Source organism: Felis catus, chromosome E2, assembly GCF_018350175.1.
Source record: "Felis catus isolate Fca126 chromosome E2, F.catus_Fca126_mat1.0, whole genome shotgun sequence".
Classification (NCBI taxonomy): Eukaryota; Metazoa; Chordata; class Mammalia; order Carnivora; family Felidae; genus Felis; species Felis catus.
Window position 1 is genome coordinate 49331235 of NC_058382.1, and position 14146 is coordinate 49345380.

General features: G+C 39.6%; 1 protein-coding gene across 1 annotated transcript in view; it reads right to left on the reverse strand.

Moving 5' to 3' along the window:
• Positions 1-1178: 1178 nt before the first annotated feature.
• Positions 1179-14146, reverse strand: part of WDR59 (WD repeat domain 59) — a 97823-nt gene continuing 84855 nt past the window's right edge. Inside the window, exons 27-30 of the transcript XR_006590833.1 lie at positions 13050-13180; positions 12214-12377; positions 3494-3608; positions 1179-2045 (exon numbers count right to left, since the gene is read on the reverse strand). The gene's annotated coding sequence lies outside the window, so the exon portion shown is untranslated. The remainder of the gene's footprint in view (positions 2046-3493; positions 3609-12213; positions 12378-13049; positions 13181-14146) is intronic.

Consider the following 14146-nt stretch of genomic DNA (forward strand, 5'->3'; position numbering starts at 1 on the left):
TATCCTCTATTCATACTGCAAAAAACATTTACACTCTGTTGTATCAAATGTGTCTAAAATGTTTGATTCCTTTAAGGTACAGATTGGCCCAAGCCTTTTAAAGCCAGCAAAAACATTTTCCAGATGGGAAAGAAAACTCAGCTCTGTTGGTTTTGTTTTGTCTTTTTTCCATTTCTGATTTCCATTAGGAAAAGAATCAAAAACATAGTAGTGCAGAGTGTTCTCAATTAAGAAAGTCACAGAAGAAAGTAACGTCTGGTCTGGCCTGGGGCCTTTAAGCCAGAGTCAGTCCCAGCGTGGACCAGGGAGTTCTAGCAAACTTTCAACCTTCTGAAATCACTGGGGGGTGAGAGAGAATGCCTTCCTGAAGGGCAGTCCAGAGCCATGGCAGTCAAGAGCTAAGTTCAATGACAAAACATAGGTCATTTTTTTTTTTCAACACAGGCCATTTAATCTAATCATTTTCTCTTCCTTTATATTGTCTTGGCTTAATATAGCAAAATAAAGGTAGTAATTAGAGACTGTTTTCAGATTATGCTACTGTAAGAAAATTTTTATGGTAGAAGAAATGTACTTTTCTTACCGTTTTTCTGTTAGTCCAATTTGGAAGAGTTTATCCATAGATCTTACCTGAACACAAGCAGTCAATCTCCCCAGTGGCAGCACTGGGGACTTCTGATGTCTGGTTTCATAGGCAATAACCAGTCTCCCAGGACGAGTTATATATTTTCAAAGTGATGGCAGACATCACATTTGACTCTATTCCTAAGAGTTTTAACTGCTTTTTGACCACAGGTATTACTGGAAAACAGTTACAACCACCATAAGGGAAGAGAGTGGAAGGTCTAAAATCGGAATGAGAAACTAGAACCTAAGGTGGATGAACCACCGCGCAGAGTTACCATGGGGCTCATCTAAGACTGCACCATCCCAGGGGAGCCTGGGTGGCTCAGTCGGTCAAGTGTCCGACTTCAGCTCAGGTCGTAATCTCACAGTTTATGGGATTGAGCCCCGCATCAGGTTCTGTGCTGACAGCTCAGAGCCTGGAACCTGCTTCGGATTCTGTGTCTCCCTCCCTTCCTCTGCCCCTCCCCCGCTCTCACTCTGTCTCTCTCAAAAATAAATGAAACATTAAAAAAATGTTTGTTTAATCCTTGTCAACAGATTCTAACATCTACTCATTGCTGTGTTGGGTCAGTTGACTGTCTTTTCTATTTGAGTCGTGTCAGCCTGGCTCTTGGTGTGACAGATGATTTTCTATTGTATCCCGGACATTTCGGCTAGTCTGTTAGGAGGCTCTGGGTCCTATTTAAGTCTTATGTTTTAGCAAGCAGTCACCCTGTTCACGTTTAAGGTTTCTAGGTGGGCCTGTCCTACTTTTCTGGACTGTGGTTCCAATGACAATTTAATTTTCAGAGACTCTGTGCTATTATTTTAGGGTGCTTAATTTATCTGGCGCCACTGGGGCTCCGCTGGTCCCAGCCGGTGCTGCCTGGGGGGACCAAAGGAGTATTCCAGGCCGACTCTCTGGTCTCTGCAGGCACGTGAACAAAGAGAGTTCCTGAACCAGGTGCTGGTCATGTTGAGATTCCTCTGCCGGAGTCTCCAGCCACCTGGTGCCTCGGGGGGGGACTGCTCGGTGTCAGCGAGTTCCCAACCGATCTTTTGCTGGGGCTACTGCCTCACCTGGTGTTGGCAGAGCTCTTGTTCCACCTGGGCTGCCTTCTACTGCTCGGGTGGCGGCTGGAAAAGGCGGGGTGCAGGTCGCTTCCTTCAGTTGGGTGAGGGGTTGTAAAACGTCCTCCCTCTATGTCGTTCCCCTAGCCCTGGTGTCTTTACCAGCTCGCCTTTCTTTTTCCACCTTGCAGAGTTCTCTGGTCGTCTCCTGCATTGTTTCCAGAGTTAAGAGCTGTACTTTGCGGGGAAGAGCAGGGAGAGGGAAGTCTACCCTCTCCTGTCCAGACCAGAACCCCTGGCCCGTGGCCGTACCAGTTCTGATATTTCCTAGGTAGTGTTGCTGCAAACGGGAAGTTCTTCTTTGACATCTGGAAGGATGTTATAAAGTATTTTCATAAAGTGAGAAAGGCTAATTGCAGTGTAAAGCGTATAATACGACCACATTATTCTACACACAAAAAATAACTTGTATTTGTTTGCATATTCGTATGTGAGAAAAGTGTGTAAGGATAAGCACAAGCTTGTTAACACTAGTTGTTGGGGAGAGTTTGTTTGTTTGTTTCCATGTATTTTTCCACTGATTGCAGTGAAAACTTTCTGGAAGAAGAAATTAAAATAATTTTTAAAAATCAATTCTGAAGGGGCACCTGGGTGGCTCAGCCAGTTGAACAGCTGACTTTGGTTCAGGTCATGATCTCGCAGTTTGTGAGTTCGAGCCCCACGTTGGGCTCTGTACTGACAGCTCAGAGCCTGGAGCCTGCTTCAGATTCTGTGTCTCCTTCTCCTTCTCTGCCCCTCCCTCTCGTGTGTGTGTGTGTGTGTGTGTGTGTGTGTGTGTGTGTGCGTGCATGCGCACTCTCACTATCTCTCTCTCAAAAATAAATAAACATTAAAAAAAATCAATTCTGAAAACTGGACACAACCCAAATGTCCTTCAAAAGGTGAACAGTTAAACACTGTGGTCCATCCATACCATGGAATATACTAAGCAATAAAAGGAGACAAGCTATTGATACACACAAGCAACGTGGTTGGATCTCAGGGGAATTACGATGAAGAGCCAAACTCAAAAGATTATATACTGTATAATTCCATTTTTAGAACATTCTTGAAACTCTACAATCCCAGATCTGGAAAACAAATTAGTAGGTGCCAGGAGCTTAGGAGGTATGTGTGTGTGTGTGTGTGTGTGTGTGTGTGTGTGTGTGTGTGTGGGTGCGTAACTGTGGCTATCACAGGGCAGCACAAAGGACCACTGCTCTGTATGTGGACTGTGGTAGCGGCAGATGCACAAATCAACTGATGATAAAATTGCAGAGAAATTAAACACGCGTGCACGCACACATACACATACACGAGTGCATGTAAAACTGGTGAATAAGGTTGAAGGATAGTACCAAAGTAAATTTCCTAATTGTGATATTTACTACAATTACACAAGATGAAGCCACAGGGAGAAAGTGGATGAAGAATATACCACGTCACTCTGTATTATTTCTTACAACCGTATGTGAATCTACAATGACCTAAAAACGGAAGTTTAAAAGAACAAATTCTGGCACAATAGGATAGTGGTACAGAGAAGTATAAGCTCCCCGTGCTTAAGTGTTCTTAGTGACAGCTGCTCTCCCCGTCTGGGAGGCAGTACTGAGGCTAAGCATTCTTCCCAAGGAGATGGTTTTCATCTCCTTTTGCCTTAGTGTCTGTATTCCCACTGTTGCCATCCTAATTAAGGCACAGAAATGGACTTCTAACCACTGTCCCTTTCTACTGTCTCTTCACCTGTAACGTGCACATGGTCAAATTAAAACCTGACCTGTCACTCTCCCGTTTAACTCTCCTTGATGGCTCCCCATCTTCTACAGCAGTTAGTTATTTCTCAAGTGAGATCTTCAAACCATGGGTGTTCCCAGTTGGTCTGCAGGTCAAGCCTTCAAAGGTAAATAGATAATTTGGTGTGTGTATATGTTTTCTCAAATTTGATACATAATATTAACTATGATTTTAATATGTTCTTAATGATATCCTCAAAGATTGCACATGAGCATATAAAGACTATATTGCCATTTAATCTTGTCTATCAAATGACTATGCTATTACATTTGCATTTTCATTATTACTAGTACGTAATATACCTCCAATTTGCAAAAATAGATCCATGGCTTAAAAAGGTTAAAAAATTTGACAATAGTGATACAAGTGGACTGATTAACTTTCTTACACCACACACAAAAATAAAAAATGGATTTAAGACCTAAATGGAAGACATGAAACCATTAAACTCCTAGAAGAAAATATAGGCAACAATTGATTTGATATTGGCTGTCACAATATTTTTCTAGATATGTCTCCTGGGGCAAGGGAAACAAAAGCAAAAATAAACTATGGGGACTACACCAAAATAAAAAGCGTTTTCACAGTAACGGAAACTATCAACAAAATGAAAACCTACTGAATGGGAGAAGATATTTACAGATGACGTATCTGATAAAGGGTTAATATCCAATATACATAAAGACATATACTACTCAACAGTTGAGCAAAAAAAAAAAAAAAAAAAAAAAAAAGCCCAATATGGGCAGAGAATTTGAATATTTTTCCAAAGAAGATATACAGATGGCCAACAGATACATGAAAAGATGCCCAACATTACGAATCATAAGGGAAATATGAATCAAACCCACAATGAGATATCTCCTTACACCTGTCGGAAGGGCTAGAATCAAAAGACAAGAAATAACAAGTGTTGACGAGGGTATGGAGAAAAAGGAACGTTCATGTATTGTTGGTGGGAATATAAATTGGTACAACCACTGTGGAAAACAGTATAGAGCCTCCCCCCAAAATTAAAAATAGAAATACCATATGATCCAGTAATTCTACTACTCAGTATTTATCCAGAAAAAACAAAAACACTAACTTGAGAAAATATATGTTTATGCAGCATTATTTATAATAGTCAAGACATGGAAGATGTTATGTACAATACCAAAGTGTCCGTCCATAGATGAATGGGTAAAGAAGGTGTGATGAATACCATATAAGGAACCTAGAAAACAAATGAATAATAAAAACAACAACACCCATAAATACAGAGAACAAACTGATGGTTGCCAGAAGGGAGGGGGCGGGGTCATAGGCAAGATAGGTGAAGGACAGTGGGAGGTACAGGGTTCCAGTTATAGAATGAGTAAGTCACAGAGATAAAAGGCACAGCCTAGGAAGTATGGGCAAAGGTATTGTAATAGCGTTGTATGATGCAGATAATAGCTACACTTGTGGTGAGCATAGCATCATGTATAGAGTTGTCAAATCACTATGTTGTACCCCTGAAACTAGTAACATTATGTGTCAACGACACTTCAATTTTTTTAAGAGTTCAAGTTTACTCCACTTTCTTACTTTTTTAATTAAAAAATTATAATGTTTATTTATTTTTGAAAGAGAGAGTGAGACAGTGAGTGCAAGCAGGGGACGGGTAGAGAGAGAGGGAGACACAGAATCCGAAGCAGGTTCCAGGCTCTGAGCTGTCTGTATAGAGCCCAACATGAGTTCGAACTCACAAACCTCAAGACCATGAGGTCTTAACTGAAGTTGGATGTTTAACCAACTGATCCACCCAGCTGCCCCTCACTTTATTATTTTTTTTATTCAACACTTCCAAACATCACTCGGTGCTCATCACAAGTGCACTCCTTAATTCCCATCACCTATTTAACCCATCCCCCCACCTACCTCCCCTCTGGTAACCATCAGTTTGTTCTCTATAGTTAAAAGTCTATTTCTTGGTTTACCTCTCTCTCTCCCTCTTCCCTTTATTTCTTAAATTCCACATGAGTGAGATCATATGGTATTTGTTCTTTTATTGGCTTATTTCACTTAGCATAATACTCTCTAGCTCCATCCACATTGTTGTAAATAGCAAGATTTCATTCTTTTTTTTTTATGGCTGAGAAATATTTCATTGTGTATATCTACCACATCTTTATCCATTCATCAATCAATGGACACTTGGGCTGTTTCCATAATTTGGCTATTGTAGATAATGCTGCTATCCCTTTGGATGCATGTGCATGTATCCCTTTGAATAAGTATTTTTGTATTCTTTAGGTAAATACCTAGTAGTGCAATTGCTGGATTGTAGTTCTATTTTTAACGTATTGAGACACCTCCATACTGTTTCCACAGTGGCTGCACCAGTTTGCACTTCCACCAAAAGTGCAAAAGCGTTCCCTTTTCTCCACGTCCTTGCCAACACCTGTTAATTCTTGTGTTGTTGAGCTCAGCCATTCTGACAGGTGTAAGGTGATCTCGTTGTAGTACCAATTTACATTTCCCTGATGATGAGCAGTGTTGAGTATCTTTTTATGTCTGTTGGCCATCTGTTTATCTTCTTTGGAAAAATGTTTATTCATGTCCTCTGCCCATGTTTTTAAAAAGTTTATTTTTGAGAGAGAGAGAAAGAGAGTGAGTGAGTAGGGGAGGGGCAGAGAGAGAGGGAGAGAGAAAATCCCAAGCAGGCTCTACGTTGTTAGCACAGAGCTCCATGTGGAGCTCAGTCTCACAAACGGTGAGCTCATTACCTGAGCCGAAATCAAGAGTTGGATGCTAATTGACTGAGCCACCCTGGTGCCCCTTCTGCCCATTTTTAAATTGGATTATTGAATTCTCGGGTGTTGAGTTTTATAAGTTCTTTATATTGTATACTAACCCTATAAAGGGTTATTTGCAAATATCTTCTCCCATTCCATAGGTTGCCTTTTAGTTTTGTTGATGGTTTCAGCTTTTAATTATGATATAATCCCAATAGTTTACTTTTGCTTTTGTTTCCCTTGCCTCAGGAAACATATCTAGAGAGAAGCTGCTATGGCCAAGGTCAAAGAAGTTGCTGTCTGTGTTTCTTCTATGATTTTTATGGTTTCGGATCTCACATTTAGGTCTTTCGTCCATTTTGAGTTTATTTTTGTGTATGGGGTAGAAAGTGGTCCAGTTTCATGCTTTTGCATGTAGCTGTCCAGTTTTCCCAAAACCATTTGTTGAAGAGACTTTTTCCCCTTGAATATTCTTTCCTGCTTTGCAGGAGATTAACTGACCATATAACTGTGGGTTCATTTCTGGATTTTCTATTCTGTTCCATTGATCTTTGTGTCTATTTTTGTGCAGGTACCATCTGTCTTGATTACTACAGCTTTGTAATATAACCTGAAGTTGGGAATTGTGATGCCTCCAGCTTTGCTCTTCCTTTTCAAGATCGCTTTGACTACTTAGGGTCTTTTGTGCTTTCACACAAATTTTAGGATTGTGTGTTCTAGCTCTGCGAAGAATGCTGTTGGTATTTTGATAGGAATTACATTAAATGTGTGGATTGCTTTGAGCAGGATAGACATTTTAACAATATTTGTTCTTCAAATCCATGAACGATGAATGTATTTCCATTTCTTGGCATCGTCTTAAATTTCTTTCATCAGTATTTCATAGTTTGCAGAATACGGGTCTTTCACCTCTTTGATTAGGTTTATTCTACTCTGATTAGGTTTATTCTTATTGTTTTTGGTACAATTGTAAATGGGATTGATTCCTTAATTTCTCTTTCTGCTGCTTCCTCATTGATGTACAGAAACACAACAGATTTCTGTATGTTGATTTTGTATCCTGTGATTTTAGTGAGTTTGTTTATCAGTTCAAGAAGTTTTTTGGTGGAGTCTTTAAGGTTTCCTATATATAGTGTCATGTCATCTGCAAATAGTGGAAGTTTGACTTCTTCCTTGCCTTTTATTTCTTTTTGTTGTGTGATTGCTGCTGCTAGGACTTCTAATACTATGTTGAATAAAAGTGGTGAGAGTGGACATCCCTGCCTTGTTCCTGACCTAGAGGAAAAGCTCTTTAGTTTTTCCCCATTTATATTAGCTGTGAGTTTTTCATATATGGCCTTTATTATGTTGAGGTATGTTCCCTCTAAACCCACTTTGTTAAGAGTTTTTATCATGAATGGATGTTGTACTTCTTGTCAAATGCTTTTTCTACACCTACTGAAATAATTTTATGGCTCTTATCCCGCATTAATGTGAAATATCACACTGATTGATTTGCAAATATTGAACCACCCTTGCAAACCAGGAATAAATCGCACTTGATTGTGGTGAGTGACTTTTCTTTAAGGTATTGTTGGATTCAGTTTGCTAGCATTTTAATGAGAATTTTTACAACTGTGTTCATCAGGGATATGGGCCTATAGTTCTCTTTTTTAGCAGTGTCTTTATCTGGTTTTGGTATGATGATAATGCGGGCCTCGTAGAATAAATTTGGAACTTTTCCTTCCTTTTCTATTTTTTGGAAGTTTGACAAAATAGGTTTTAACTTTTTTTTTTTTTTTTTAATTTCTGGAAGAATTTGCCTGTGAAGCCATCTGGTCCTGGACTTTTGTTTGTTGGGGGTGTTTTGATTACTGACTCAATTTCCTTGCTAGTTATCGGTCTGTTCAAGGTTTCTATTGCTTCCTATTTCAGTTTTGGTAATTTATATGTTTCTAGGAATCTATCCATTTCTTCTACATTGTCCAATTTGTTCACATATAAATTTTCAAGATACTCTCTTATAATTGTTTCTATTTCTGTGATGTTGGTTGTTATTTCTCTCTCATTTGTGATTTCATTTATTTGGGCCCTTTCTCTTTTCTTTTTGATAAGTCTGGCTAGAGGTTTATCAATTTTATTGATTTTTTTCAAAGAATCAGTTCCTGGTTTCATTGATCTGTGTTTTGTTTTGTTTTGTTTTTTTTAATGTTTACTTGTTTTTGAGAGTGTGTGTGTGAGCAGAGGAGGAGCAGAGAGAGAGGTAGACACAGAATCTGAAGCAGGCTCCAGGCTCTGAGCTGTCAGCACAGAGCCCAACGCAAACTTGTGAACTGCGAGATCATGACCTGAACTAATAATGTCTAACTGACTGAGCCACCCAGTTCCCCCTCTGCTTTATTTATGGATTTTTTAGTTTCTATATTATTTATTTCTGCTCCAATCTTTATGATTTCCTTCCTTCTGATGGCTTTAGGCTTCCTTTATTGTTCTTTTCTAGCTCCCTTAGGTGTTAGGTTAGGTTAAAACTTTTCTTGCTTCCTGAGGTAGCCCTGTATTGCTATAAACTTCCCTCTTAGGACTGCTTTTGCCACATCCCAAAGGCTTTGGACAACTCTTTTCATTTTGTTTCCACATATTTTTTTAGTTTCTTTTCCTAGATGACTCATTCATTGTTTAGTAAGATGTTATTTAACCTCCATTTATTTTTGATCTTTCCAGATTTTTCCTTGTGGTTGACTTCTAGTTTCATAGTGTTGTTGTTAGAAAAGGTGCATGGTATGACTTTCATCTTCTTGTGTTTGTTATGGCCTGTTTTGTGGCCTAATATGTGATCTATTCTGGAGAACGCTCCATGTACACTTGAAAGAATGTATATTCTGCTGTTTTAGGATGAAATGTTCTGAATATATCTATTAAGTCCATCTGGTCCAGCGTGTCATTCAAAGCCATTGTTTCTTTGTTGATTTTCTGTTTAGGTGATCTGCCCATTGATGTAATCAGGGTGTTAAAGTACCCTATTATTATTATTATCATAGATTAGTTCCTTTATGTTTATTATTGTCTTATGTATGTGGGTGCTTCCATGTTGGGTGCATAAATGTTTAAAGTTGTTATATCTTTTTGCTGGATTGTCCACTCTATTGTTATATAGTGTCATTCTTTGTTTAAAAAGTCTTTGTTTTAAAGTCGTTTGTCTGATATGAGTATTGCTACTCTGGCTTTCTTTTGACATTGATTTGCATGATAAATATTTCTCCATCCCCTCACTTTCAACCTGCAGGTGTCTTAAGGTCTGAAGTGAATTTCTTGTAGGCAACATATAGATGGGTCTGTTTTTTTTTTAAGTCCATTCTGTCACCCTATGTCTTTTGACTGGAGCATTTAGCCCATTCACAGTAATTATTGATAGACATGTATTTATTGCCATTTTATTACTTGTTTTGTGGTTGTTTCTGGAGTTTTTCCCTGATCCTTTCTTGTTTTTCCCTCCTTCATGGTTTGCTGATTTTCTTTAGTGGTATATTTGGATTTCTTTCTCTTTACTCTTTGCATATTTATTAGTGGTTTTTGATATATGGTTACCAATAGGTTTGTATATAAAATCTGCATATAGCAGTCTATATTAAGTTGATGGTCATTTAGGTTTGAATCCATTCTCTTCTTTCCTTCCCATGTTTTAGGTATATGCTAATGTATTTTACATCCTTTTTTTGTGTGAGTTCCTTGACTGATTTTTTTTTTTTTTTTTTACAGAAATAGTCATTTTTACTGCTTTGTGTTTCCCACCTTTATTGTCACTCTTGGTCTCTCCTTTCCACTCAAAGAGACCTCTTTAATATTTCTTGCAGGGCTGGTTAATGGTCACAAACTCCTTTGGTTTTTGTCTGGGAAACTCTTTATCTCTCCTTCTATTCTGAATTATAGACTTGCTGGAGACAGTATTTTTGGCTGCAGATTTTTTCCATTCAGCACTTTGAATATATCATGCCACTACCTTCTGACTTGCCAAGTTTCTTTTGAAAAATCTCCAGCTAGCCTTATGGGTTTTCCTTTGTAAGTTAATGACTTATTTTGTCTTGCTAATTTTAGGATTTTTTTTTATTACTCTATTTTACAAATTTAATTACAATGTATCTTGCTGTGGGCCTGCTTTCGTTGATTTTGATGAGAGTTCTCTGTGCCTCCTGGACCTGTATATCTGTTTCCCTACCCAGATTAGGGAAGTTTTCAGCTATTTGTTATCAAATAGTCTGCCCCCTTTCTCTTCTTCTTCTGGGACTCCGAGTCACTGAATTCCCTAGGTCTATCCTCATTTTGCATAATTTTCTTCTCTTCTGTTCAGTTTCATTGCTTTCCACTACTGTCTTCTAGGTCATTAATTTGTTCCTCTGCTTCTTCCAGCCTGCTGCTGCTCATTGTATCATGTGTATTCCTAATCTCATTTTTTCTGCACCCTTCATCTCTGATTCTTTTTTAACTCTTTTATCTCTGTGGCAAGTGTCTCACTGATGTCTTCCATTCTTTTCTCAAGCCCAGTAACTATACTTATGATCGTTGCTTTATATACTCCATCAGGCATGTTACATATATCTGTTTCATTTAGATCTCTGGCTGTGGCCTTATCTTCTCTCATTTGGGATAAATTCCTGCCTTCACATTTTGTCTAAGCCTCTTCCTTCTTCTCTGTGTTAGAAAAGCCAGTTATGTCTCCTGTTTGTGAAAGCAATGGCCTTATGAAGAAGAGGTCATGTAGTGCTCAGAGCCTGGCACTTCAGGGAGTGGCTCTAGTGTGTGCTCTGCTGTTGTGTTCTGGATGCTCTATCCTTCAGGTCAATCGTTGCAGAGGCTCTCTTTGCCTACGGTGGGCAGTGTTTGGTCCCTGGCTTGAATGTGGCAAGTTTTAACTAGGAGTGCTCTGGTCTGCTTGTGAAATGAGACCAGTTACTGCCTCCACTGGAACTAAGACACCTGCAAAACTCTTGTTAGGAGACATGGTATGGGCACAGGTTTGTGCTAGTCTTTTGGGAGAGGGGCCTGCCACAATGGATTGAGATATGCATGACTGAGAAAGGCAGTTCCACTGGAAGGGGGGGGGGACTTAGTGTAGCAAATTGGGCAGCCACTGTCTGTGTTACACTGCTTCCCATTGGTCGGTGTGTTTATGCTGAGGGGGAGGGAAATGACGCCAGTCAGCTCCTTTGTTCCTGGAGAGGTGTCTCTGTGAACACTGCCTCTTCAGAGATGTGCTCTAAGAACAGCAAATACTCTCCCGACTGTGTACCCTAGGCACTCTTCAAATCAGTTCCCATGCGGTATGCCCCTGGATTGTTTGCCTGCCTTCCCTCCAGGAGCAGCACAGTGTCTTCCAGCGTCTATCCCAGCCAAGTCCACTGACCTTTAAAACTCCAGGCTTGCCCCTCCCCCGTTCATGCTCTGTCTCTCTCTGTCTCAACAATAAATAAACGTAAAAAAAAAAATAAAAACAAACAAACAAACAAAATAAATTTAAAAAAAGGGGCGCCTGGGTGGCTCAGTCGGTTGAGCGTCCGACTTCAGCTCAGGTCACGATCTCGTGGTCCGTGAGTTCGAGCCCCGCATTGGGCTCTGGGCTGATGGCTCGGAGCCTGGAGCCTGCTTCCGATTCTGTGTCTCCCTCTCTCTCTGCCCCTCCCCCGTTCATGCTCTGTCTCTCTCTGTCTCAACAATAAATAAACGTAAAAAAAAAAAAAGTTTAAAAAAAAATAAAATAAAATAAAACTCCAGGCTTTAAGCTCCACTGGTTGCAAGCACTCATGAAATTCGGCCCCTCTCATTTTCTAAGCCAATGGCCTTGGGGAAATATTCCCCTCATGCATCCGCCTGTGTGCTCTTCTCTCTCATCCTTCTCTGAGGCCACAATTCCCTCTCTTCTGCAGCAGCCATGGTCCATTTCCCCCCTAAACCATGCCTCTACACTTCCTACCTTCTTCAGTGTGTCCTCTTCTCTACCTTTAGTTGTGGAGTTTGTTCTGTCAGTCTTCAGGTCGGTTTCTGGGGTATTTAGGATGACTTGATATTTATCTAATTGTGTTCGTGGGACAAGGTGAGCCTAGGGTCCTCCCAATGTGCCACCATCTTCCTGCTCCCCTTGAAATGCAAATATTTTTAAAATATTAGACTTTGGAAAAATATACATATATATTAGGCTTTTGTTCTGGTAACTTAGAAATTCAAAAGGAACACAGGTGTTGAAAGAAGAGATTATGTAATCTTTTACTTCTGTATGTATGTATGTATGTATGTATGTATGTATGTATTTATAGAGAGCCCATGAGTGGGATAGGGACAGAGAGAGAATGAGAATCCCATGCAGGTTCTATGCCCAGGGCTGGATCCCATGACCATGACATCATGACCTCAGCTGATACCAAGAATCAGATGCTCAACTCACTGAGCCACCCAGGCACCCCAACATTATGTAATCTTTTAAGCTTTAAATTTCTTAACACTCATTATGATGATTTTTTAGTTTTAGAAGACAAGGTTATTATAATAAACTAAAACAATAAAAACATCTAATTCTTGATGAGGACAGATAGGGACAGATTTTACATTAGTTTGAGCAGTGGGGAACAAGAAAAGACTGTTCTCTGCAAATGGTGTGATTTCATTTAAGAAGGTAACAGATCCTTTATCTTAGTATAAATCAGTCAACCCATCCTGTGATGGCCATTACAGCAGCCTCAGCGCAAATGAAAAACAGACAGTGGAGAAATTCGGGCTTCCTGGGCCACGTCCTTTATCAGCCTCCCAACCTACCTGTTGCACCTCGTTTCTCAGCTCAGTCTGCGGAGATGCCGGCATCTGACCTTGGTCAGAGCCCAGGCTATATACCTCTGCTCTCACACTGCACACAATCTAGGCTTCTCTTACATCACGGTGCTCTGTGCCTGGCAACATAGGGGACAAAGTAGATGCATCATCCTGAACAGTGTTTTCCAAATGTTTTGACCACAACCCTCAGTTAGAAATGAAGTTATGTTGTGCATATACACTCATAAACAAGTTACACAAAATGATATTCACTGTATGTATGGTATATGTTCATCTTTTCTCTTCTACTCTATTTCAATTTTTTTAAATGCTAGTTTTTATCCACTAAATCAATGTCACAATCCATTATTGGGTCCTGACCTACAGTTTAAAACATAGTGATGCATGACATGTTTTGAGACATGTAGTTATATTTCTTAAGTTAATCAATTTGGAACAGAAAAATTCTTAAAAAAAAAAAAGTTCGTTTATTTTTTGGGGGAGTGGGGAGGAGATTTGAAAGGGAGAGAGAGGATCCCAAGCAGGCTCTGAACTTTCAACACAGAGCCTGACGCAGGACTCAATCTCATGAACTGTGAGATCATGACCTGAGCTGAAATCAAGAGCTGGATGCTTAACTCTGACTGAGCCACCCAGGCACCCCTGAAACTATAAAATTCTAAGAAACAAATATATATTTCAGTAGAAATGTGAAAAAAAAAATTTCCCTGGCACATATGTGAAGAGGTTGAAAATCGTTCTGAAGAATAAAATAGGTGGACATGTAAGTCACCGTCACTTGTAATGCAGATAAACACAGGGCAACGTCTGTGAGGAAGCCCAAATGAAGAGTGGAAGGAACTTACCGGAACTCGGCCAACCTACTGTGGCAATGAGAGACTTGACTATCAATGCTGTGAAGCCATCTCATTTTCCTTTTGCTAAATAAAATGATTAAAAGGGTTAGAAAGAAACTGCAATGTCAAATTCTATCTTCTCCAATCAGATGACAAGAGTAAATCAGCATTTCCTTTGAAAATGGGAGCGCTGACTTTGGTCCTATCCAAAAGAGTTAACTTCAATTAGAAGCAGGGTAAAAATAA